This window comes from Muntiacus reevesi, chromosome 6 (genome assembly GCF_963930625.1).
Source record: "Muntiacus reevesi chromosome 6, mMunRee1.1, whole genome shotgun sequence".
Lineage (NCBI taxonomy): Eukaryota > Metazoa > Chordata > Mammalia > Artiodactyla > Cervidae > Muntiacus > Muntiacus reevesi.
Window position 1 is genome coordinate 47,001,733 of NC_089254.1, and position 25,412 is coordinate 47,027,144.

Sequence of the window (25,412 nt, forward strand, 5' to 3'; positions counted from 1 at the left end):
AGAAGACTGAAAAATGAAAACAAAAATTAAGAATAAGAGGTTGAAAATGTTCTTTCTTCATGAAGTACAGTCTCATACTTTAACAACTTCAGTTTTTGCCAGAGACAACCAACCATAAGTCATCCTTGGTCCAATAAGCTGGTGAAATACAGTGAATAGAGACTGAAATGTCTTGGTTACTTAATGTTGGGCGTGTGTGCTTGGTTTTTGCTTCTGAGTTTCACTGAAGGCTGAACGGGGCAACTGAGTTTCTTATTCTGAACACTGAACATCATCATGATACATTATCAAGAATCAGAACTTGGAAGTAAGTACATTTGGTTTAAGAACAGGCAAAAAACAAAAAAAGAAAAAACAACCTTTTGAAGGGTACAAGCTGGGCTGGGGTAAAGGAAAGCTTTTCCTTCCATATGAGTTTGAAGTTTTAAAACTGGATTAGAGTGTATGAAACTTATTTTTAAAAAAAGAACAGAAAATAACTAAAAGTCTATCAAATCTGCTCGAGATTTCTTCAAAGAAAAGGGGAAGATGACAGAGGAGATTTGATGGCAGGGATAGGGATAAAAATTCTAAAAACCTTTTCATGTTTGTACCACAGAGGCTTAAACTGTTCTGATATTACAGTACTTCTTCTGCTTTAAATGATGGATGAATCCCTAGGCATCTTGTTAACATGCAGATCCTGAGAAAGCAGGGCTGGGCTGAGGCCTGAACTTCTGCATTTTTAACAAGCTCCCAGGTGACACCCACACAGCAGGCAGCTGGTCCGTAGACAACACTTTTGTTTAGAAGTAATCTTATTTATTTGGCTGTGCTGGATCTTTGTTGTAGCATGCAGGATCTTACACTGTGGCATGCAAACTCTTAGTTTTGGTATAAGGGATCCAGTTCCCTGACCAAGGATCGAAACTGAAACACCTGCTTTATGAGAGTGCAGAGTCTTAGCCACTGGATCATCAGGGAAGTCATGCAGACAACACTTTTAGTAACAGTTTAGGAGAACAATAATATAGAAGCCAGATTTGAGTTTCGGTGACTACTGTCAGCTTAACACATAAAAATTTGAGGGCATGCATTTGGGGCAACATGGATGGACCTAAAGATTGTTATACCTAGTAAAGTAAGTCAGAAAGAGAAGGAGAAAAAGGGTATGGAATTCCTAATGTGTGGAATTTAAAAAGAAATGATACAAATGAACTTACAAAACAGACTCACAGACTTAGAGAGCAAACTTACAGTTGAGGGGCAGGTGTTGGGGGGAGGGATACTTGGGCAGTTTGGGATGGACATGTATACACAGCTATACTTAAAATGGATGATCAACCGGGTCCTAGCATATAGCACATGGGACCCTGCTCAATGTTATGTGGCAGCCTGGATGGGAGGAGAGTTTGGGGGAGAATGGATATATGTATATATATGGCTGAGTCTCTTTGTTGTTCACCTGAAACTACCATAACATTGTTTGTTAATGGGCTATATCCCAATACAAAATAAAAAGTTTTTTAAAAAAAGATTTGAGGTCATGGCCCCAAGCTCAGTTTTCTTGTTTGAGAGATACTAGCTTACCTCAGTACCTTGTGGGTCATTGTGAAGTTCAAATTAAAGAACGTGTAAAAGCACTCTGTGAGGTGGAAAGAACAAAGAATAGCAGTATTATTACAGTTATTAAAAAGATCTTAAAGAATAAGTGACTTGCTGATGAACCCAAAGTGAGAGGCAGAATTAGGCTTAAAATCTATATCATTCAGTCAAGGCAAATGCTTTGAGCTTTAATGTGTTATAACTTAAGGTGAGTTTTATTTCCATCCATGTTGCTAAAATTTCTTCCAGAATATCTTAATGCATAAAGAAAGCTGAGCGCCGAAGAATTGATGCTTTTGAACTGTGTTGTTGGAGAAGACTCTTGAGAGTTCCTTGGACTGCAAGGAGATTCAACCAGTTCATTCTAAAGGAAATCGGTCCTGAATATTCATTGGAAGGACTGATGCTGAAGCTGAAATTCCAATACTTTGGCCACCTGATGCGAAGAACTGATTCTTTGGAAAAGACCCTGATGCTCGGGAAGACTGAAGGTGGGAGGAGAAGGGGACGGCAGAGGATGAGATGGTTGGATGGCATCACTGACCCAATGGACATGAGTTTGAGTAAACTCCAGGAGTTGGTGATGGACAGGGGGGCCTGGTGTGCTGCAGTTCATGGGGTCTCAAAGAGTTGGACACGACTGAGCGACTGAACTGAACTGAACACTGAAAATTTACATTTGGGGATGACGCTGGCATGTGTATTTCTCTAGGTAAGTGGTGGTCACAGTGACTGCTGCATGTTCCCTGACACCTGAGGGAGCGAGAATAAAGCTGAGCACATGCAGGCTACATAACACGATTGTCAAACTGGGTACAATGGAATGCAGACTAGCATAAATGCCCACGTGTGTAAAAGAATTTCAGAGCTGGGCCAGATTAATAGTGGCTGGAGCAATCAAAGAAGGCCTTATGGAGGAGGGATGCTCAGAATAGGAACAGAATGGCCTGGGTAGCTTAGAAGGACAGCAAGGATGCTGCTGAGCAAAATCAGACAGGAAGTCGACTGCATGAGCTGCTTGTGAGAGGCCACCCAGTCTCCAACTCTGCATTTGATAACCAGATCCAGAAGACCTCATGTTAGAATTCTAAGTCCATCTCCGTGCTGGGGCAGTGAGGGCGGCCAGGAACACTGGGGTAAACAGTGTGTACATTTTCCCTCATGAGATAGACAGCTACTGGAAGAGTTTCAACTAGGCCGTAAGAGAAGCAATGAAATTCAGTATTTTAACGAGATACACTGGGGAGAAAACTGAAGACGAGATCAGCAGGACTACCTGTAGGATTCTTGTTTCTAGCAAGGAATCTAGTTAGTCAGGTGAAATCCTAAATGGAACCTCTATCTCCCTGTGCTTGCTAAAAAATAGAAAAAGAAAAATAGTTAGCAGAAGCAGAGCTGCTTGCTTTAGGCCAAGGGGTGATGGGGCCCTCAGGTTAGGTCTGCTGGGCGTCTTCTGAAAGCAGGTACTGTGCTGTGATGAGCATCTAACACAGGGTCCTGGAGTTAAGAGATTCAAAGAAATTCCACGCAGACATAGTTCTATAAGAGAAGCACAGACCGTTTTTAAATGTGATGGAAGCAGAGCCAGGCATTTTGGCTTGTGGTCCAGGGCTCCTTCACCCACTTCATTCTGTCTCTTGTCTGTGACTCATTTGACAAGCCATGCCAAGGAGAAAATGCAAAATCCAAAACATTTACCAGTAACTGAGAAACATCTTAATGGCTTCCTCTTATCTTTTGACACTGAGGTCTTAAAGAACATTAAAAACCTAGTCCCATATCCACTCTTTAATCTTATCGCTAAGCCATTAATTGATTGAAAAAGTGTTCTCCATAGTTCCAGACCTCTTGCTCGTGTTCTAAAGCCCTTTGGAGTGATTTATTACTCACAAGTGCTCATTTAAACATCATCCCAAGATCTGAGACCCCAAATAACTTACAGCACGTATAGATAAATGGCACAGGATGTTAGGTTTTAATTTATTTTTATACATAGTATAAAGAGATGACATATTGGAAATTATGAGAATGATACTTGTCATATTTCTAATAGACACCTATTCAGTGAAAAAAATTAACATTATAAGAAAACCACATACAAGGTGCATATGAGCATTTTCAAAGATATTATAAAAATTTAGTTAAAAAGAAAATGAAAGTGGTCAAATAGTAGTTAGCTTCCATTTATAAAATAGAACATATGTGCCTGAGTTTCTAGGAAATATCATATCTGAAATCTCAGAATCACAAGAGTTCAGAGTCCTCCATAAATTCCCTAGGAAGCATTCAGTCCCTAGACAGACTGAATGTTGTCTTTCTTTTTTTTTGAAGATTAAAAAAATATATATATTCCAAGCTCCTTCCCATGTTTACTGTCCAAGAACAGAGGAATTCCCTTAATACAAACCCACCTAGATTCCTCCTTCAATTTATGTCCATTTTCTCTTGTTCTTTCTTCTGTGAACATGGGAAAAACAAGTCCAATATTCCCCTCATAAAACGTTTCCACTTACTTGAATATAGAAAGCAAGTTACTCAATCTTCCAATCTTATTTCCAGATCCTTTAATTCTTTCCTATAACATTTTCTTTCTATCTCTTTAATGACTTACGGATCCCTTTAGAGACCTTCCCAATTTCTCTACACACTAAATAAATGGAAACTGACAATGAGGAAGAACTATTTAAATAAGCAGATGATGCCTCATTCATTAACCTGATCCTCTACTGAAATAAATGTTGTCGTAAAATGACATTACAATACATTCTGTATTGTAATCAATTGGTCGGAACTAGTACACCATTTATGGATCATTTGTAGATAATTTCAGCAAAAGCTGTAATTTAAGGAGTGCTTCTTGTGTGGCAGGCACTGAATACTTTGCTACTGAATCCTGGCAACAACTCTAAGAGGCTGGTATTTTTATTCCCATTTTTCACAGGAACGGCATGGACTTGTCAGAGATCTTGATGATGATTCTTGAGCCAGTGCCTTACCACAGTGCACATGCATACATGTATGCAAGGCATGGTCCAGGTATGGCGGCTGCTGCAGGCTCCCTTTCCTCGAACCAGACTCTGAGATGAGAATTTGGAAATTTCACTGGTGACTGCTGCTGGACTCCACAGCAACGGGAGAGTGAAGAAAGCAGGTGAGGCAGTGGGAGAAGCCGGACTGCAGTGCAGTCACAACAGTCCAGAGTTGTCCTGAAGCAGGCCAAGGGCCTCTGTGTCCCCAGGTTGACCAGCCACTGAATGGATGCTGCTGCCCCAGGGGCGAAGGGCAGGCTCTTGAGTGAGGCAGCTCTCCTTAGCTGACAGCTAAGGGCAGTCACCAAGGAGGGATCCAGCTGTGAGCTTCCAGCTGCTAAGACTCCCAGAAGCTGGGGAAAGAGGATCTCAAGCCTGAAAAGGGCAAGGCGTCTGGGCGACAGCACAGCTCTATTAGAGTGACTCTTTTCAGATCTCTAACTCAGAATATGGTTCTGCATAATTGCTTATCGATTGGTAAGTTATAAAAAATCATGTAGCGTTCATGTCAAAGAAATTAAAAAAACAAATAAGGTGGAGGCAGGAAAGGAACTCCAAATACTGCTTTGGTTTCTGTGTAGGAAATACAAAATACCTCTTGTTTTTCTGTCGCTTTCTTCAGCTTTCTCTCTTTTTCTGCCTCTGCCCCTTTGCTGTGTCACATTCTCTGTGTGATACACATATACTAATATGATGACTGGAAACAAAACTGGAAGTTTTGATAGCAAAGAAGGGAGACAGAAGAGGAGAGAGAGTAATTTGAAATATTGGTAACAGAGAATTATTGCCCAAGCAGACGCTGCCATTTTAAATAGTTCGGTCAATGATAATACATGTGTCCTCTGAAGGAAAGATGTTACAAAGGAGGAATAAACTCTGTTAGTGGCTCTGCATCCTCAATAATGTTTCTATCCTTAATCTTTCCTCATAGAATTTATTGTCTAAACTATATTAAAAAGACATAATTGCCTCAGGATGGTTCTTGCCAAAAGAAAATTACAAATACTTATACTATCGGTCATTGAAGAGGAAGTTCTGTCTCATTTTCCATTTTATAATGAGAACAATCAAACATGTTTTTAAAGTTTAAAATCAAAATTATGTATTATGTATTGTTCTCTATTTATCCATTATGGAGAGGCTTTTAAAAAGCTAGAAAGCCAACAACTAGCTGGAATGGCTTACTAGGACATGAATTTGAAATAGATCCCCAGGCGATAATGAATCCAGCTTATATTGTGGGGAAATGTGAAGAGTATTAATTCACATTATGCTGCCTTGCTATTCTATTAACAAATGTAAAAAGAAATTCTCGCAGCAACGTTCTCATTTTAACGTGAGCAGCAAGATATTAGTACAGAAGCCAGAGTTCAAAAAGTTAATAATAAACCTGAGTCAAGAATGATTTTGAAAGGATTCAGATGACAAAAGGCAGTGGAGAGTGAAAATTCAAATGTAGCAGGACATTATCTGATTAGAAATCCACTGTTATTGTCCTCCACCAAAATGGCCCACAAACTGCTGATGTCTGTGACCTCTACAGTGGGATTGAATTTGGATCCAAAGCTGGTGGCTCAGCATTTCCTGTTCCCTCTCTTTTCAAAATCCCACACTACAAAAGGGCGTAGGGTAACACACTTTACTGCTAAATATGATTTGAGCCTTTTGGAAGACTGCCCATTCAGAAGTGTCACCTGGCAACTCACCGATGGCTTTCACTTTCTAAGAGTTTTCTCTAAACAACCTCCCTCCAGCAAAATTCTGTGCTCTACCCACAGAGCAGAAGAAGGGAAGTCTTGAATATTATTTTAAACTCTAAATACTTTTAAGTGGCGCCTCCAAAGCTAATATCAGTGCTATCTATTGTGCTTTGTTGGCATCATGATACTTGGAACAGTCATTCTGGAATCGAAGCAGGAAGCAGCCACCCAATACTGCTGTCCACAGTCAGACTGTTTAGAAGACCCTACCACCAAGCCCAACGACAGCAGTGAAAGCTGACCTGTCCCTTCCCAGACATCACACCATCCTGTGTTTACTGTCTGCAGAAGTCTCTACATCTCTCCATCTCTGTTCACATCATCATTTGGTCCAATGTGGCCACACTATGTGGAGAGCAACATGCCAAGACACTGTCTTCCCAGGGCTCTTGCTTGTTACCAAATGAAGGGTGTGTGTGTACATGCGTGTGTGCATGCTAAATTGCTTCAGTCGCATCCAACTCTTTGCGACCCTATGGACTGCAGTCCACCAGACTCATCTGTGGGATTCTCCAGGAAAGAGTACTGGAGTGGGTAGCCATATCCTCCTCCAGGGGATCTTTGTGACCCAGGGACCGAACCCAGCCCTGCATTGCAGGAAGATACTTTACCGTCTGAGCTATCAGGGAAGCCCAGTGGAGGGTCATTTGCCTGCTTTTCAGTCCACAACCAATTGTCTCCACTTTTAGATCCATAAACACAAACTGTCAAGGGTCTCCTGTTTTGGAGATACCACATTTGTCTGTATCACAAAAACTATGAGTGAGACAGAAGGCAGAAAGAGACCAAAATGGGCAGACATATTTCTTGTGTCCGGCACACAAGCAAGTGGAAACTCCTTTCGCGACTGGCAGCCCTCGGGATGACTGAATCATGTTGTGTCTCCGGACCCTGAAACAGCCCACTGGTTTCACAGCAATGACTGCCCGTTCTGTGAATTTCAGAGAACAATTCATTGTCCTTGAGACCACCTACAACTTGCATGCATGTGACGTCATTCTAAGTTACACCAACTCAGCATTTCCATGAATTCATTTCTATACATAAAATTCACCAAGTCTTACAATGTTTTTGAACAAATCAGAAATAGCCTCTGCTTAAAAGTGTTGATTTTAAAATATATGAAGAGTGTCTCTTTTTTTAATGTATGGAAGTTGCCTTTTATTTTAAAAAAGGAAATAAAGCTGGAAAAAAGTCAAATGTTTCAGGAAACTGGGTTATATGGCCAGTGCTTGCCTTATTTGAATGTGCCTAGAATGTGCCTAGTATGCCTATTGAAAGCACCTATTGGAAAAAATTGGCTTGATAATGGATTGAAATGACAGGTCTTTTTAAACTGGAATTTAAACACAGGTGGTTTTGATTCTCTTCTAGTCCTTCCTTTTAGCAGTGGAACCACAATAGAGAATGCTAAAAACAAATTTCACACTAAAAAACTTTTTAGGTGCAAAGATAAAAAAACAATAAAACCTTAATCACAGCCCAAAGCAGTAAGGCAAAATCTGTTTGCTGAGCAGAGAGTGATTAACCAAAGCATATGCCATCAGTGTGAACTGATTTACTTAATTCAAAAATTTCCTATTTTAAGACACATAGATAACATCACGATTCAATAAAGATTTGGAATAAGAAGGAAAAAGCTCAAGTGGAAAGGACAGAATGTGTTTCAACTGGCCAGGGCTCTGGCTCCAGCTGTTAGCATTATGTACTTAATTCTGCTTCAAATTATTTCTCTTTTGTATAAAACTGAAAGTGACAGATTAATTGATCTTGAAAGTTTCTGGAAGGATGCTAGAGAAGTTAACTAGAAAGAGTAAAAAAGGAGCATTTTGTAATATTCCAACAGATCTTAAGAAAAAAAAATCAGTAAGTTCATTACAACCATGGTAATCAAATAAAATTCACTCAAAATAGTACTATTGTAAGTATTATTTGAATTTAAAATTTTTACCCATGACATTCCCTCAAAGAAGGCTCTGCGTAATGATTTTCAGAAGTCTGACTTGGGTAGGCTTGACCTCAAACAGTGCAGCCTCTGTTATAACCGTCTTCCTTAATGACATTCTGGGTTGATTCTGGGAAGACCCAAGGGAGGGACCCTGGCACCACCCCACAGAAGATTGCAAAAAAGATGCTGCTTAGTCTCCCACATGCAAGACTCAGATCCTGGACAGAGCCATAAAAGGGAGGAATTGATAAGAAATCTCGATTTAAACAGGGGGGAGAAAGAAAACACAACACTATACTTTGGAAAGCAAAGTACTTTTTTTTTTTTTTTTTTCAAGCATAATGGTTCATGGCCTTTTCTTTCTTTTTTTTTTTGTCTTTTTTTTTTTTTATTGCAGTGGGTTTTGTCATACATTGACATGAATCAGCCATGGAGTTACATGTATTCCCCATCCCGATCCCCCCTCCCACCTCAAAAAACCTCGAATAGCCAAAGTAATCTTGAGAAAGAAGAATGGAACTGGAGCAGAGTACTTTTAAATAACATCTATAGTCACTGTGAATTAAGATGGAGACTGGCACTTACAATTCTAGAACATTTTAGGGTTTCATGGGTTTTTAAAATACTAGGTGGAATTTTCTTTCATCAAACTCAAAAGGTCACAACAACGGTCATGAGGTAAAATCCCAATTTATTATTCCAAGAAAACAGGACCAACAAGAATAGATACAAGTGAAATGACAGGTAATGTCAAAATAAAATGGAAACTGAGAATGTGGTGAATTGTGCTTTAAGTATACAAATAAATGATAGTGGAGGCTTAAGCACAATATGAAATTTATATTTTAAAAAAGATTTTTAACTATTGCCTGTAACTCCCAAATCAACACTGCTAGTCCTCAACCCTGCCCTAACCACCACACTTACATGTCCAACTATCTGGGAGCCATTCGGACTTACGTGTCCCAAATACACCTCAAAGTCCTCTCCTCCCCTCACCAAGTCCACTTCCCTGCTGATTCTCTTGATGACATCATCACGCTTTCTGTCACTCAAGTCAGAAACCTGACAATCCCAAGTCCTAATGTTTTCTCACTTCCAATGTTTAAGCTATCACAAAATTCAGAATATTCTAGTTGTCCAAAATTTCTTTCTCTGTTCCTCACTCAGTTCAGTTCAGTTCAGCCGCTCAGTCCTGTCCAACTCTACGTGACCCCATGGACTGAGGCACACCAGGCTTCCCTGTCCACCACCAACTCCTGGAGCTTGCTCAAACTCATGTCTATCAACTCGGTGATGCCATCCAACCATCTAATCCTCTGTCGTCCCCTTCTCCTCCTGCCTTCAATCTTTTCAGGCTTCACGGTCTTTTCTAGTGAGTCAGTTCTGCGAATCAGGTGGTAAAACTATTGGAGCTTCAGCTTCAGCATCAGCCCTTCCAATGAATATTCAAGGTTGATTTCCTTTAGGATTGACTGGTGTGATCTTCTTGCAGTCCAAGGGACTCTCAACAGTCTTCTCCAACACCACAGTTCAAAAGCATCAATTTTTTGGTGTTCTCTGCTTCTACCCTAATTATAGTCCTCCCATCTCTTCCCCAGATCATTACAAATCTTCCTCCTTCAATCTTGTTCACCTGTAACTCTTCCTCTAACTTTCTTCAGGTTAACACATCTAAAAGGCCAAAGACTGCCACCTTAAAATCCCTCAGCAGAAAAGGGAACCCTCTTACACTTTTGGTTGGAATTTAAACTGGTGCAGCCACAATGGAGAACAGTACAGAGGTTCCTTAAAAAACTAAAATACAATTACCATATGATCTTACAATTCCACTCCTGAGAAAACTGTAATTCAAAAAGATACATGATACATGAACTGCAGCGTTCATAGCAGCACTAGTATTTGCAACAGCCAAGACATGGAAACAACTTAAATGTACATCAACAGGTGAATGGATAAAGATGTGGCGTGTGTGTACACACACACAATGGAATATTTATTACTCAGCCATAAAAAACAACAAAATAATGCCATTTGCAGCAACATGGATGAATTTAGAAGTTATCATACTAAATGAAGTCAGACAGAAGACAAATATGATATCACTATTTGTGGAATCTGAAAAAATAATACAAATGAATTTATTTACAAAACAGAAATAGAATCACACATGTAGAAAATAATCTAATAGTTATCAAAGGGGAATGGGGCTAGGGGAGTGATGAATAAGGAGTTTGGGATAATAAGGTCCTACTGTATAGCACAGGGAACTATATTCAATATCTTATAATAAACTACAATGGAAAAGAATCTGAAAAAGACTATATCACTTTTCTGTACACCAGAAACTAAGACAACACTGTAAATCAATCATACTTCAATTAAAAAAAAAAAAACTTCAGTGCTTACAAACACATACACACATACACCCCCCATACTCATGGGTCAATAATCCTGAATGACTTATTACTTCTCTATGTGAGTTTTACACAACTATCTCACCACCACTGCCTGCAATGGACTCCTCCACCCCACCCTGCTCTTTACCGGTCTAACTACTATTCATCTTTCAAGGGCCATTTCAGGGGTTACCTCCTCCAGGAAGCCTGCTTTTACACACACAATCTTCTGGCTCCAGGCTGCATTTGATGCCTTTTTTAATCCTTAGTGCATTCTCAATATACTTAAGATCACATTGGAGAGGGTCATATTTATTTATGTGACTGTCCTGAATTTGACAGATATTCCTTGAAGGGAAGGACTTTACTTCTTAAGATCCTAGCAAAGTATACTGAATTGAAATAAAAATGAATCACACTATGGAAGAAAACAGACTGGAAGTTATGAGAGTAATCTGGAGGATTATAAGTGTTTGGAAATAGTGACTACTTTTCTTACTTATGCAAATAATACTTCATGGTTTACATAAGTTATATTGTTTGATTCTTAAAATAATCCTAGAAGGCAGGGTAAGACAGAAATGAAGGCTGAGAGAGACCTTAAATGCATAAGAAATTTCTGAGAAGAGAAATGTTACTGATTTTTTTAAGGGGTGTGTGTATGTATGTGTATGTTTAAATAAGTCTTCATAGATCGTCGTTTCACAGATCTACACTTCAGATAAAGTCCTATTTGGTCAAAATAGCCAACTGATATCCTTCATGACTACTATAAAATCTCCTGAAAAAGAAAAACTCTCAGTTCTTTAAAGAGAATTTTCAATAATGTAGTCCCCTATTCACTCGTCCAGAAAGCAGATCTTGAAGACAGAACAGCTCAATTAGATTTCTAAAGACAAAGAGAAAACGGTTTCATTCTCACCTTCAAAGATGCACCAGGCCAGGAACCTCCCAAAAATTTCCTTGATTCTGGAAGCCGTTCTTTTCCCAGGATGCCAACTCCTGAGAGCAGATGTGGTTAAAGTCTTCGGCACACAAGTGTGGAGTATCACAAAGGTTCCTGAAAACAAAACAATCATAGAACAGTGTAAACTGTTTGGGGTTAGCTAATTCTATTAAGCTTTCAGCTATCCTACTAAAATTGACGAGGGGAACTTAATACGTATTAAATCCCATGATGAATTTTAACCAAGCATTACAGTAGTTAAGGACATCAGTGTCTAAGAAACTTCAAGCAATTTCATGGCAACAGGAAATTAAAAAAAGGTAACACAATTCCAATTACATTTTGGTATATGATAGAAGTTGGAATGAGCCCTCAATAGCAGGAAACAACTGCTCACAAAAACAAAAAAGCAAAAAAAGACACTTGATCTAATTTTACTCTAATACTTCATGGGAATACAGAGTGCTGTAGAATCACATCAACACACAGGTAGCGGCTAGGGAAATCTAATACAAACTGCAAAGAGCAAACAATGAAGAACTAAGAATTTGATCAAGGTTGATGATCTCAGTGAGGAACACAGACATGCAATTACATTTTGGAGGTCGCTTTGAAGGCAGTGAGAAAAGGAGGTTTCTGGGAAGGAAGGTTTCAGAACACACCATTGTAAGAAAACAAGCATAAGGTTAAGGTAGAACACCACAGAATGAAACCTTAATTAAAAGGAAATCAACTAACAGAAGTGTTTGAATAATATGTTTATTTAATAACTCATTCTTATGAGAAAGTGTGAAAAAAAACACTGCAAAAATGTTCAGAAAATCTCTTTCAAACCAGAACTTGGGGACAGTGTACAGGGGAAAAAGAGAAGCCGGGAGTCTAGACCTGCCCTTGCCATTAATAGTCTGACCTTGGGCTTGCTAAGTGTTTCTCAACCTTGCAGGCACATTTGCACCAGTGAGAGAGGTTTTACAAAATGTCAGTGGCTAGGCCCCATGTGGCCAAATAAATGCCTGACCAATTACCAATATATCAGATCAAGTGGGACAGAACCCAAGCACAAGCATTTTTTTGAAGGAGAGAAAGTCAGAGAAGACATTCTTCAATGATTCATCCAGGGCTGAGTCCCATCTTCTCTACACAATTCGCATCTGATCTCTAAAACAAATACAGTTTAATAATATTCAAAACTTCCAAACTCTATAAAATTTAATAGTTCTCCTTTTCAAATTATAGTTTTCTCCATAGGAGTGGGATTGCTGGATCATATGATGGCTCTATTTTTCATTTTTTGAGGAACCTCCATACTGATCTCCACAGAGGCTGCACCAATCTGCATTCCCACCAACAGTGTAGGAAGGTTCCCTTTGTTCCAGACCCTCTCCAGCATTTATTATTTGTAGACTTTTAAATGATGGCCATTCTGACCAGTTGAGGTGATACCTCACTGTAGTTTTGATTCACATTTCTCTAATAGCGATGTCAAGAATTTTTTCATGTGCCTATTAATAGCCAAAACATGGAAATAACCTAAAAGTCCATCAACAAATGAATACATAAAGAAGATGTGGTATCCTTATATTATGGAATATACTCAGCCATAAAAAAGAATGAAATAACATCATCTGCAGCAACATGGATAGACCTAGAGATCACACTAAGCAAAGAACACCAAAGACAAACATCATATGATATTGCTTATATGTGGAGTCTAAAAGTGATACAAATGAACTTAGTCACAAAACAGAAACTGATTCACAGATATAAAAAGCAAACTTATGGTTACCAAATGGAAAAGTAGGGGGATAAATTAGGAGGTTGAGACTAATATATACATGCTGCTGCTGCTGCTAAGTCGCCTCAGTCGTGTCCGACTCTGTGCGACCCCATAGACGGCAGCCCACCAGGCTCCCCTGTCCCTGGGATTCTCCAGGCAAGAACACTGGAGTGGGTTGCCATTTCCTTCTCCAATGCACGAAAGTGAAAAGTGAAAGTGAAGACGCTCAGTCGTGTCCGACTCTTAGCGACCCCATGGACCGCAGCCTACCAGGCTCCTCCGTCTATGGGATTTTCCAGGCAAGGGTACTGGAGTGGGGTGCCATTGCCTTCTCCATATATACATGCTACTATATATAAAATAACCAACAAAGACCTACTTTGTAGCACAGGGAACAGTACTCAATATTTTGTAATAATCTATAAGGAAAAAGAATCTGAAAAAGAATAGATATATATATATAACTGAAATCTTTTGCTGAAACTAATGCAACATTGTAAATCAACTTTATGTTGATTAAAAATAAATAAATAGTTCCCTAAATTTCAAGAGGAGGAAACTAGGACTCTGAGAGGTACACAGACTTATATGAGGTCCAAGCAAAGGATCGAGGCCAGGATGGACTCAAGTCTTCCAAGAAGGATAAAAGCAGATCATGAGCTGGGGCCTGACATAACCCTATTTAGGGCTGGGCTGGGTAGGACAGGTCCACATGGATTTACACCATTAACAGGGCCTGATGCTACTGACTTTCTGGGAAGAGGCAAGCATAACCTCAGGATTCCCACTCCTTAAGGAGTAATGAAGATAAAAATAATCCTAAGAGCTAAATTTCTAAGTACTCTGTAAGAGCCCGACATTGTGCTAAGTGCTTTAATCCTTACAAGAACGCTCTGTCCTAAGGGCTATTATTATCCCTGATTTATAAATGAGGAAACTGAAGTTGAGAGTGCTTTGTCTTGCCTCCAAAATGGTGGAAGTGGAATTTTAACAAAGCTGTTTTTTTTTCCCCCCCAACCATGTATTGCCTGTAGGGAATGCAATAAACAGGCAGCTGGAGGCAAGGCTACTCTGCTCTGTATCTGCCCAGCCCTATTCTTTTTTTTTTTTTCTTTTTTGCACAAAGCGCTCTCAAGTTAGAAAAAGGAAACAGAAGCACCCGGGAGTCTTCTCAGTGCTTTCAGATTTTCTCCAATTAAATAACTATTGTTGTTTGGGAAAAGATGAACATTGTGTGGAATACTTTTTCTTCTCCCTTCATAACACATACACACACACTTCCAAATTAGTAGAATTTAAATAGTGAGATTTAAAGCCACTACTTTGGAGACTTCAGCTCAGACAAGTGTCAGAAGAGTCACCACTGAAATCTGTCCTAAATGATTCAGTCCATCATGACATGTGAATTTTAAAGCTTAACTGAAATCTCTGGAAGGCCATTTACAATTCCTTAGGGAAAAAATGTCTGAAACACTCTTACACTCACCTTCAAAATCTTAGAGAAGTATCTTTGTTGCAGTTTGCTGGTCTGGTACATTTACATTATGTAAATGATTTCCTTTCTTTAAATAGCTACTGACTATAATAAAATCTAAGTTATAAATATTCCACATATGAAATATATTTTATTTAAGAGGCTAATGCAAAGCATTACTGCTTCTGACACCTTAGGCAGCTCATGATTATACTGTGGCAGAAATCATCTTCACAGCTCATTTTAAAAATAATGTGAAAAGATGGTTTTCATTAAGACACTTGTCGGAAGAAATAAAAGAATGACAGTAAAAATGAAAACATAATTTTGAGAATTGGAAGGGGCCTGGAAGGTGTATCTAACGATCCATCTGCCCACAACCTATTCCATTTTCAGGGTACTCTGTACAGAGTTGAATCTCTCTTCTCATAGCTTTCACTCCTTGATCCCAGATCTGGCTCCTGGATATAGATCCAGATTCACATCCTAGTGTAAACCTTCCCAACCACAGCCCACTGTTCAGAAAAGCAGGGATCAACTGCTGATTTAGTAGAGGTGGCCACTGATAGGACGGGGGGAAGCACCTGACTCCAGGGTATTCTCAGAGGCTGGAAGATGACCCATGAGGTTGCTTTGTGCCAAAGCCTCTGCCCTAGTATGTGCTAAGTCACTGCAGTCATGTCTGGCTCTTTGCAACCCAATGGACTGTAGCCCACCAGGCTCCTCTGTCTATGGAGTTCTCCAGGCAAGAATACTGGGGTGGGTTGCCAAGACCTCCTCTAGAGGATCTTCCCCACCCAGGGATTGAACCTGCATCTCTTAGGTCTCCTGCATTGGCAGGCAGGTTCTTTATCACTAGTGCCACCTTGGAGAAAAAAATGATAATCAGCCAAGTCAACCAAATTAGCTCTCTCTGGGACCTGGACCAGACACTAGGAGTCAGATGAGAACCTACTGAATATGCAGAGGTAAGCAGAAAGAGCAGAGAGATGATGAGAGAGAAGACTCATTCCCTGAAGTAGCATCCAACCCTAATCTCCCACTTTTCAGATCCAAGTGGGCATCAGTCCTTCCTCCTAAGGGTGTCCTGAGTGAGTCTCTGTTCTCTACAGCTTGAGATGCCCAGTGCATATTGAGTAAAGTTATGCCACCTCAATTACAGCTGTTTGTATAGCTACATATCAGGTTGACAGCAGCTCCATTATTTTTTGTAGGTATTTTTGCTAGAACCAAGAGGAGGTTTTATTTTCACCCTATTAATATTTCACTTTTTGAGAATGGAGTTTATCATTACAACTTGCCAAAAACATTTGACATCTCAATTCTGCCCTCTCAAAATAAGCATTATGCCTTTCACCTCCGTGTCATCTACAGATTAGACAAGCATGCCATGTAGAATGCTGTTCATGCGATGATACAACACAGAATGGGACACTATTTCACAGACCCAATAGTGGTATAAAAAAATAGTGAAAACCAAACTGTCAAGAAATTTAAATGAATTAATTTTAGCCTCTAGGTCATTCTTTAATTTTAATCATTAGCAGTTCTCCAAATTGACTGCAAATCATCATGAAGATATAAATAGTTACATAAACTGACATGACCAAGCAGTTGATTTTGCTAGATAAAGGTTTTAACATTTATTTGGTAGAGACTGTGAAACCCAGAAGAATTAGGCTTCAGCATCATTAGGGAAAATTAGGCCATAGCTGAGATAATTGGCAACATGAACTTTGTGGTTAGAGTAATTACCTGTGCAGCAGACCAAGAAGTTATATTTGAGAAACATATTGCAAAAACAGTTAAGCTTGCCTCATCCTTCCCTGAAGCAATCATGAAAATTAGCAGAATCTGTCATTGTAGGTCATCTGGTATACCCTGACAGTGAAATTGTTCTCCAAAGATCTGTTACTTTGTCTAAATTTGCTTTCAGTAGGTCACATGGGATTTCTCCTTACAGTAAAAAAAAAAAAAAAAAACACATAGAAGGGCTTTTTAAGTCCCTGTGTCTACTTTCCTTAGTTTTTCTATCTCCACCTTGACTGTCAGGCTGTCAAGCTGTAATTTCTCATGGTGGTGGATGTGCCTGCCCAAGCAACTAAGGCCATCCTCTGGGCTCTAAAGGGATACTTCTGGTCTTCCTAGGGTTGAATTTGTATAAAAGAAGACCAGGGAGAGGGGCTGATGGATCAGTCTTAAAGAACATATGTAAGTGCATCTCTTCAATAGATGGGAATACCAGACCACCTTACCTGTATGCAAGTAATCACTGAACAGTGATTGCTGAATCACAGCTCAACACAACTGAGAAAAAAACACACCAAGAGGACCTCTGTGTGGCCAAGAGACACGGCATGAGATCTATACATGCATATCAGTTCAGTTCAGTTGCTCAGTCATGTCCAACTCTTTGGGACCCTGTTGACTATACTACACCAGGCTTCGCTGTCCATCACCAACTTCAGGAACTTGCTCAAACTCATGTCCATCGAGTTGTGATGCCATCCAACCATCTCATCCTCTGTTGTTCTCTTCTCCTCAAGTGTTGTTCTCAAGTGATTACTTGAGAAACCTGTATGCAGGTCAGGAAGCAACAGTTAGAACTGGACATGGAACAATGGACTGGTTTCAGATTGACATTCTTATGTCAAGGCAGTATACTGCCACCCTGCTTATTTAACTTGTATGCAGAGTACATCACATGAAATGAAATGCTGGGTTAGATGAAGCACAAATTGGAATCAAGATTGCCAGGAGAAATATCAATAACCTCAGATACACAGATGACACCACTCTATGGAAGAAAGTGAAGAGGAACTAAAGACCCTCTTGATGAAAGTGAAAGAGGAGAGTGAAAAAGTTGGCTTAAAACTCAAAGTTCAAAAAACTAAGATCATGGCTTCTGGTCGCATTACTTCATGAAAACAGATGGGGAAACAATGGAAAGAGTGACAGACTTTATTGTCTTGGATTCAAAAATCACTGTAGATGGTGACTGCAGCCATGAAACTAAAAGATGCTTGCTCCTTGGAAGAAAAGCTATGACAAACCTAGACAGTATATTAAAAAGCAGAGACATCACTTTGCCAACAAAGGTCCATCTATGTCAAAGCTATGGTTTTTCCAGTAGTCATGTATGAATGTGAGAGTTGGACCATAAAGAAAGCTGAGCACCAAAGAATTGATGCTTTTGAACTGTGGTGTTGGAGAAGACTCTTGAGAGTCCCTTGGACTGCAAGGAGATCAGACGAGTCAATCCTAAAGGAAATCAACCTTGAATATTCATTGGAAAGACCGATGCTGAAGCTGAAGATCCAATACTTTGGCCACCTGATGCAAAGAACTGACTCATTGGAAAAGACCCTGATGCTGGGAAAGATTGAAGGCAGGAGGAGAAGAGAACAACAGAGGATGAGATGGTTGGATGGCATCACAACTCGATGGACATGAGTTTGAGCAAGTTCCTGAAGTTGGTGATGGACAGCGAAGCCTGGTGTAGTATAGTCAACAGGGTCCCAAAGAGTTGGACATGACTGAGCAACTGAACTGAACTGATATGCATGTATAGATCTCATGCCGTGTCTCTTGGCCACACAGAGGTCCTCTTGGTGTGTTTTTTTCTCAGTTGTGTTGAGCTGTGATTCAGCAATCACTGTTCAGGTCCACCAGTGGCCAGGTCCTAGCCCTGGGAGCCACAAGCAACACAAAAGTGACTAAGTCATGGTGGCGTCTACCGCAAGGCGGAGATGAGAGATCCTAACACCATCTTGGGCTGTATGGCATTTTTGTGATATTTTTCATAGAAGTAATTGCACTTAATTCAGAAAAATAAGTATTATAATTGATATTTTACAGATAAAAATATACTAAGCACAAGGTTACTTCTCAATGATTCACCCCAGTCAGTAAGTGGCAAAGCCAGGACACCAAAAGCAAATCATGTGATTCTTAGTCATGTTAGTTCCACCAACATGGAAGCGATCCTGGTGTATGTGGATAACACAACTACCTAGCAACACATACTGTGTGCTTACTCCATGCTGGGTACTTTTGTCACTGGCTGGCAGATATTTGATCTTCTTGGGAACTTTACGAGGAGGGAGGTCTTATTCTCCCCAGAGGAGAAAACTGAGACACAGAAAGCGGTCTAATGGCCCAAGGCTGTATGGCCAGTTGGTGGCAGAAAGAGATAAACACCATGAGAATGGTGCCACCCAGGAGAAATGTGGCGAGAAGTCACTGGATCTGTTGCTAGGAAGAACGCTAAGAAAGTTTTGGAACGTTTTCGAGTATTTCCAGAACAGTGAGACTTTTCTTCTCTTGTAAATCCTGTGAGAAGACACTGGCATCGGAGACGAGAAAAAGATGGCAAATCCCAGAGAAGAAGAAAGTGCGATGCTCCCCCTCCCCTGCCATGGCTGAGGATGTGTGAGAGGCCTGCCGGGCACGGATAGCGTCTGGCATAGGAATGCCATCTGCCGTTTGAATACATGCTGTGGATATTTTCTGTGATTTCAGATGCTTTGGACAGATCACACGGTTTGAGCAAAGCGGAGAGAAGAGACCCTTGGCATCTGTGGTTTCCTGTTTGTGCCTGGTGATCTTACAGTGGCTGCCTGGGAGGCTCGTGTGCTGGCAGTTTGCTGGGATACCAGTTTGCATCACAGACATTTGCTGGCAGCTCCACACTCACACCTCAGCATGGTTTCTTTTTTCTGAACCTGTGTTCAGGTAGGAAAGGAAGGAGCCAATCAGAAAAGAAGTGCTTCAGCCTTCAATGAGTGATTGTCACGGGCCAGACGTAGGCTAAGGGCCTCCCTGACAATACTTCTCTTAACTCTATAAGTAGTTCCGTAAGACAGTCGTTGGCAGAACAGCTGACTACATGGGCAAATTGTGGCCTTTTAAATGATGACCATTCTGACCAGTGTGAGATGGAATCCCACTGCAGTTCTGATTTGCATTTAATAATTAATGATCTTGAGCATCTTGTCACATGCCTATTGGCCATCTGTATGTCTTCTACTTGGAGAAATGTCTATTGAGGTCTTCTGGCCATTTTTTTGACTAGGTTGCTTATGTTTCTGTTATTGAGTTGTATGAGCTCCTATATCCTTGAATTTGTGCCCAGAAGTTTCAGAATCAGTTTCAACATGGTCTGCTATGTCCCTCGGAATTCAGAGGTAGAGGGAGGAATGTGTCAAAGGCCGGAATATACCTGGGGCAGTGCTGGGGATGTTTGTAGCTGACATGAATACTGTGAACGGCATATCAAGGGTCTGGGGCTTCCAAAGGAGGGAAAATGTGCTTCTGGCTGGAATCAGGCAGTAAACACTGACAATCTCATGGAGACCTGGCAGTGAAAGAGAAGAGGGAAAGAGAATGGCACCTCTAGGGAGAAGCAGAGATAAGAAGTGGATTTCAGCCAGAGGAGATTCAAGCCCACTTATAGGCTGAGGAGACATGTAATAAAGAGAAACAGAGGGAGAATAAAGCTGCAAGTGGCAAAAACAGTGGACAGAGTCAAGGCCAAGAGTAGTGGGCTGGTGGTCAGGGACAATTGCTCCTTTGAAGAAAAGCTGTGACAAACCTAGACAGCATATTAAAAAGCAGAGGCATCACTTTGCTGACAAAGGTCCATACAGGCAAAGCTATGGTTTTTCCAGTAGTCACATATGGATGTGAGAGTTGAACCATAAAGGCTTAGCTCCAAAGAATCGATGCTTTCAAACTGTGGTGTTGAAGAGGACTCTTGAAAGTCCCTTGGATAGCAAGGAGATCAAACCAGTCAATCCTAAAGGAAGCTGACCCTGAATATTCACTGGGAGAACTGATGCTGAAGCTGAAACTGCAACACTTTGGCCGCCTGATGCAAAGAGCGGATTCATTGGAAAAGACCCTGATGCTGGGAAAGATGGAGGGCAGGAGGAGAAGGGGGCAACAGAGGACAGGATAGGTGGATGGCATCATCCACTCAATGGACATGAGTGTGAGCAGACTCCAGGAGATAGTGAAGGGCAGGGAAGCCTGGCGTGCTGCAGCCTATGGGGTTACAAAGAGTTGGACATGACTTAGTGATTGAACAACAAGAGGTGCATACACTGATTGCATGTCTCCTTCCTTGTTGAAGAGAACACTCCTCAGATTGATGGGCCTTGGAAACAAATTTTCCAAAAACAATGTGATAAGCCCATATGCAGAAACCTGCTAATGTGCATACTGCCCTACCTTCTTGCTAAACAACAGTTGGAGTCAGTCAAAATGAAATGAAATGCCAACACAATTCAACAGGAATACACATGCTTTGCAACCTTGAACTTGCGTTTAATAGAATAAATAAACAAATCTGCTTGGATGTCTGAGAACCAACTGAACTAGTTCCAACTTGACCAGGGATTTGTTTATTTTGCTGAAATCCTGTCATTTATGCAAACTGCGTAACAAACAGGGAGTGAGGGCCCGCCTATCGGCAATTCACACTATTTCCAAGCTGGAATGCTAATGGTTTTTATTTTCAGTCCTCATTTTGACTGGACTGTTTTATTTTACTGGGGAGAACTTTTACAGGTGATTTTTAATAGCACTGCTTTTTTTCTGATAAAAAAAACTTTTTCATTTTTCAAAATATGAAAAAGTAAAGGTTAAAAAATTAAAACCAAATGTTATCTTCTACCCCCAGAAATTTAAAAACTGTCAATGTTTAGGTGTATGTCTTCCAAGTGTTCTATTTTTCCTGAATGTGTGTGTGCATACACATTTTTCAAAATAGAAGTGGAATCATATAGGATGCACTGATTTAGTAACTCACTGTTCTCACCTAATACAAGATGACCATAGTCTACAAAGTAATTTAACGCCTGCATAATATTCTAGCACATAAAGAAATCATTTTCATTTAACCAACTTCCAAATATTGGCCATTAAAGCTATTCTATTTGGCTGACTTTTAAAAATCATATTCTAGAGAGATACTATTTTACTAGTAATGGCTGAAAAACAATCAGTGACATCCTTACACAGTTGACACAGAGCATTATTAAGTGAAGAATTCCATCTCCCTCACCAGGATTTTGATCAGATGAACTGAGACGGTTTCAGGCTGGGTGCCCGCCTGGAGCGGTGCCAGCCCACGTTTCCACTTGGGACCCCAATCAGGTCCCATCCGACTCCCACCATCCCCATCATGGCCCTGCCTTTGCCAGATTTTCTTACATCTGCAGTTTGGCAATGAGTGGTCTGCTCGCTTCCATGTGATCAGAGGCACTGGCTGACTCAGATTCCTGTTAAATCTTGACTTTTCCAGCGTACATATCAGAGCAGAAAAGATGAACACAGGAGTCCCCAACCCAGACTGTATAGAAACAGTCCTTTGTGGGCCAGAAAGAAAGTTTAAGAGAAACACACTGACAGCCTGACAGAAAAAATAATGTTTCCTCTTAATGCGGTCAGATCAGGCCTCAAAAGGAGACATATTGTCTCAAAAAAAAAAGGCTGGGTTGTGAAATGATAAATAACTCTTCTCATTGATGTTACTATTATTAAATATTAGATGAGACCAGCTACAACAGCTCAGGATTCCAAGGCTCATTTGCAGCCCCAGCCCCCTCCCCCTCCACTGGCACTGAGGAATCCATAGATGGTGTGTTCACTACCGTGACCGTGGCTATAGTTTCACACATGTCCACACATGGCAAAACTGATCAGACTTCATCGTGAATATGTGCAGTTTGTTGTTATCTGAATTGGACTTCAATAAAGCTGTTAAAAATTAAGACCTCAGGTGCCCCAAATCCACACCTGAGATGCTGATTTAACTAGTCTTAAGCAGATATGCAGAGGACACCACCCTTATGGCAGAAAGTGAAGAAGAACTAAAGAGCCTCTTGATGAAAGAGGAGAGTGAAAAAGTTGGCTTAAAGCTTAACATTCAGAAAACTAAGATCATGACATCTGGTCCCATCACTTCATGGCAAATAGATGGGGAAACAATGGAAACAGTGTCAGACTTTATTTTTTGGGGCTCCAAAATCACTGCAGATGGTGACTGCAGCCATGAAATTAAAAGATGCTTACTCCTTGGAAGTAAAGTTACGACCAACCTAGATAACAAATTAAAAAGCAGAGACACTACTTTGTCAACAAAGGTCCGTCTAGTCAAGGCTATGGTTTTTCCAGCAGTCATGCATGGATGTGAGAGTTGGACTATAAAGAAAGCTGAGCACCAAAGAATTGATGCTTTTGAACTGTGGTGTTGGAGAAGACTCTTGAGAGTCCCTTGGACTGCAAGATCCAACCAGTGCATCCTAAAGGAGATCAGTACTGGGTGTTCATTGGAAGGACTGATGCTGAAGCTGAAACTCCAATATTTTGGCTGACTCATTTGAGAAGACCCTGATGTTGGGAAAGATTGAGGGCAGGAGGAGAAGGGGACGACAGAGGATGAAATGGTTGGATGGCATCACCGACTCAATGGAGATGGGTTTGGGTAGACTCTGGCAGTTGGTGATGGATCTGGAGGCCTGGTGTGCTGCAGGTCATGGGGTCACAAAGAGTCAGACACGACTGAGCGACTGAACTGAACTGAAGCAGTTCTCCTAATGTGAAACCAAGAATCGTGAAGCCAAGAATCATTGATTAACATAAAACAAAGCATTCCAAAGCTAAATGAGATGAATTGATATAATTGATATGAAAGTACAAGAGAACATTTTTAAAGAAGTGATTCTATCATTTTTCAAATATAAAGAACACATATCTGCCTTTTTAAAGTGCTACCCAGCAAAGAAATTGAGTCTTGCTTCAATAATCTGTAATAATTAATTAAATCTAACTTTAAAGAGCCTACTGCCTCCTAGGGACCATTCCAGGCAGTTGTTAGATCATGTAGAACTGATACTGTTAAAAGCCCAACATTCTCTGAGGTGGATTTAAACTAGATTAAATCCACAAACTAGTTGAGATACTGATTTATCTAGGAAAAACGAAACACAGAAAATGTCGCAATGAACTTGGTGCGGCTCCACAGGGTGATCACAGATCCTCTATGGGAGCGGTTCAAGTCCAGGAGGATTTGCTCTGTTTGCCAAGCCACGAAGCTGGGCACAGGCCCTTTAGCAAGAATCTGGGAAAAGCTGTCCCAGAAAATTGGAAGCTTCCTGCCAGAGGGCACCATCATCCTCTCCGGACACTGGAGAGGATGCCAGGGTTCCATCTATAGATCCCAAGACAGCTTCACATTCACAATAAAATAGCCAAACCTTATTATTAGAGAAAATTAATATTCAGTATTCGCTCACATATGTCTTTACTCTGTTATTAATAAGAAACTTTGAAGATAATTAGTGTTGGCTTTGAATGCAGTTTGGAACTGCACCCAGCTGGAAAGAGGCCACAGAGCATAGGGTTTCATTCCTCACCAAGGCTGAGCGCTCTCGGAAAGGGATTAGAAGAGAAAGGAATGGAACCAACCCTCATTCAGAAAGAAACAATCTCCTTGAGTTAACGGACTGTGGCTGTCACAGGCAGGGCTCTTCTCAGTCCCGTCACCCCCAGCCTCCATAAGACACAGCAAAATAAAATCAGATAAATGAAGTGCTGTGGATTGGAAAAGGGATGAGAGGTGTGGTGTGCCTGGGGAGCTGCTGGTGATGAGGCAAAAACACCTGAGCAGGTGAAAAAGGTGGATGAGGAGCAGCAAACAATCTCAAAGAAACATGGCCCCTTTAATCAGAGAATGAATGAATGAATGCCATGCAGGAATTCAAGAGCAATGTTAGAGCTGACCAGAGTATTAAGAGAAAAGTAATCTCGGAAAAGGAATGATTTTCAGATGCTGACTACTATCACCACTTCAGCTAAAATGAAACAATACTGACTTTTTTTTTACTCAGTAGAAATGAATGAAAAATTTTCTATCCCTTACAGGAAAAAGAAAAAAAAAAAAAGAGAAACTTGGAAATTACCATCAATAACCAGCCAAATGCTTTTCATGGGTCCTTCTCTGCTAACACCCTGCTACAGACATACCAAAAACTGGGGCTTCTCTCGACACGTCCTCCCCCAATGTCCCATCTGTCTGACACCCCCTGTTGGCTTCTGCAGTCTTTTTAGATTCATGTCCTATCACTTTTCAATTCTATTTTCATCTCCAACATTTCTCAGGTCATCCCAGGCTCCAGGCACTAGCCGAAGGATCAAATCACCCCACCTTCATCCCAGTGCCCACCTCAGGGGTCCAGGAACTGTTTTATTTTGTTTTTTGGTGTTGACACAATGCCTTAGTCACACACATACCCCACACACAATGCAATGCTCTGCGTGTTTGAACATCACATTCTGAGAGACCTGTGATATACCCTCATTTCAATAAGAAATTCAGCTTTAACAAAATTTCCTCAGGCAAAAACAAGCCTCACACTCCCCATAGAAACTGTGAATACAAGGCCATGTTTATTTCAACTTCCTAGATAAATAACTTACAAAAGAAACTTCG

The 25,412-nt window shown here is 40.6% G+C and overlaps 1 protein-coding gene across 1 annotated transcript in view; it reads right to left on the bottom strand.

The window, feature by feature from the left end:
• NRCAM (neuronal cell adhesion molecule) overlaps window positions 1-25,412 on the bottom strand; it is a 321,909-nt gene that overhangs the window by 238,257 nt on the left and 58,240 nt on the right. Inside the window, exon 2 of the mRNA XM_065938640.1 lies at window positions 11,643-11,780. The gene's annotated coding sequence lies outside the window, so the exon portion shown is untranslated. The remainder of the gene's footprint in view (window positions 1-11,642; window positions 11,781-25,412) is intronic.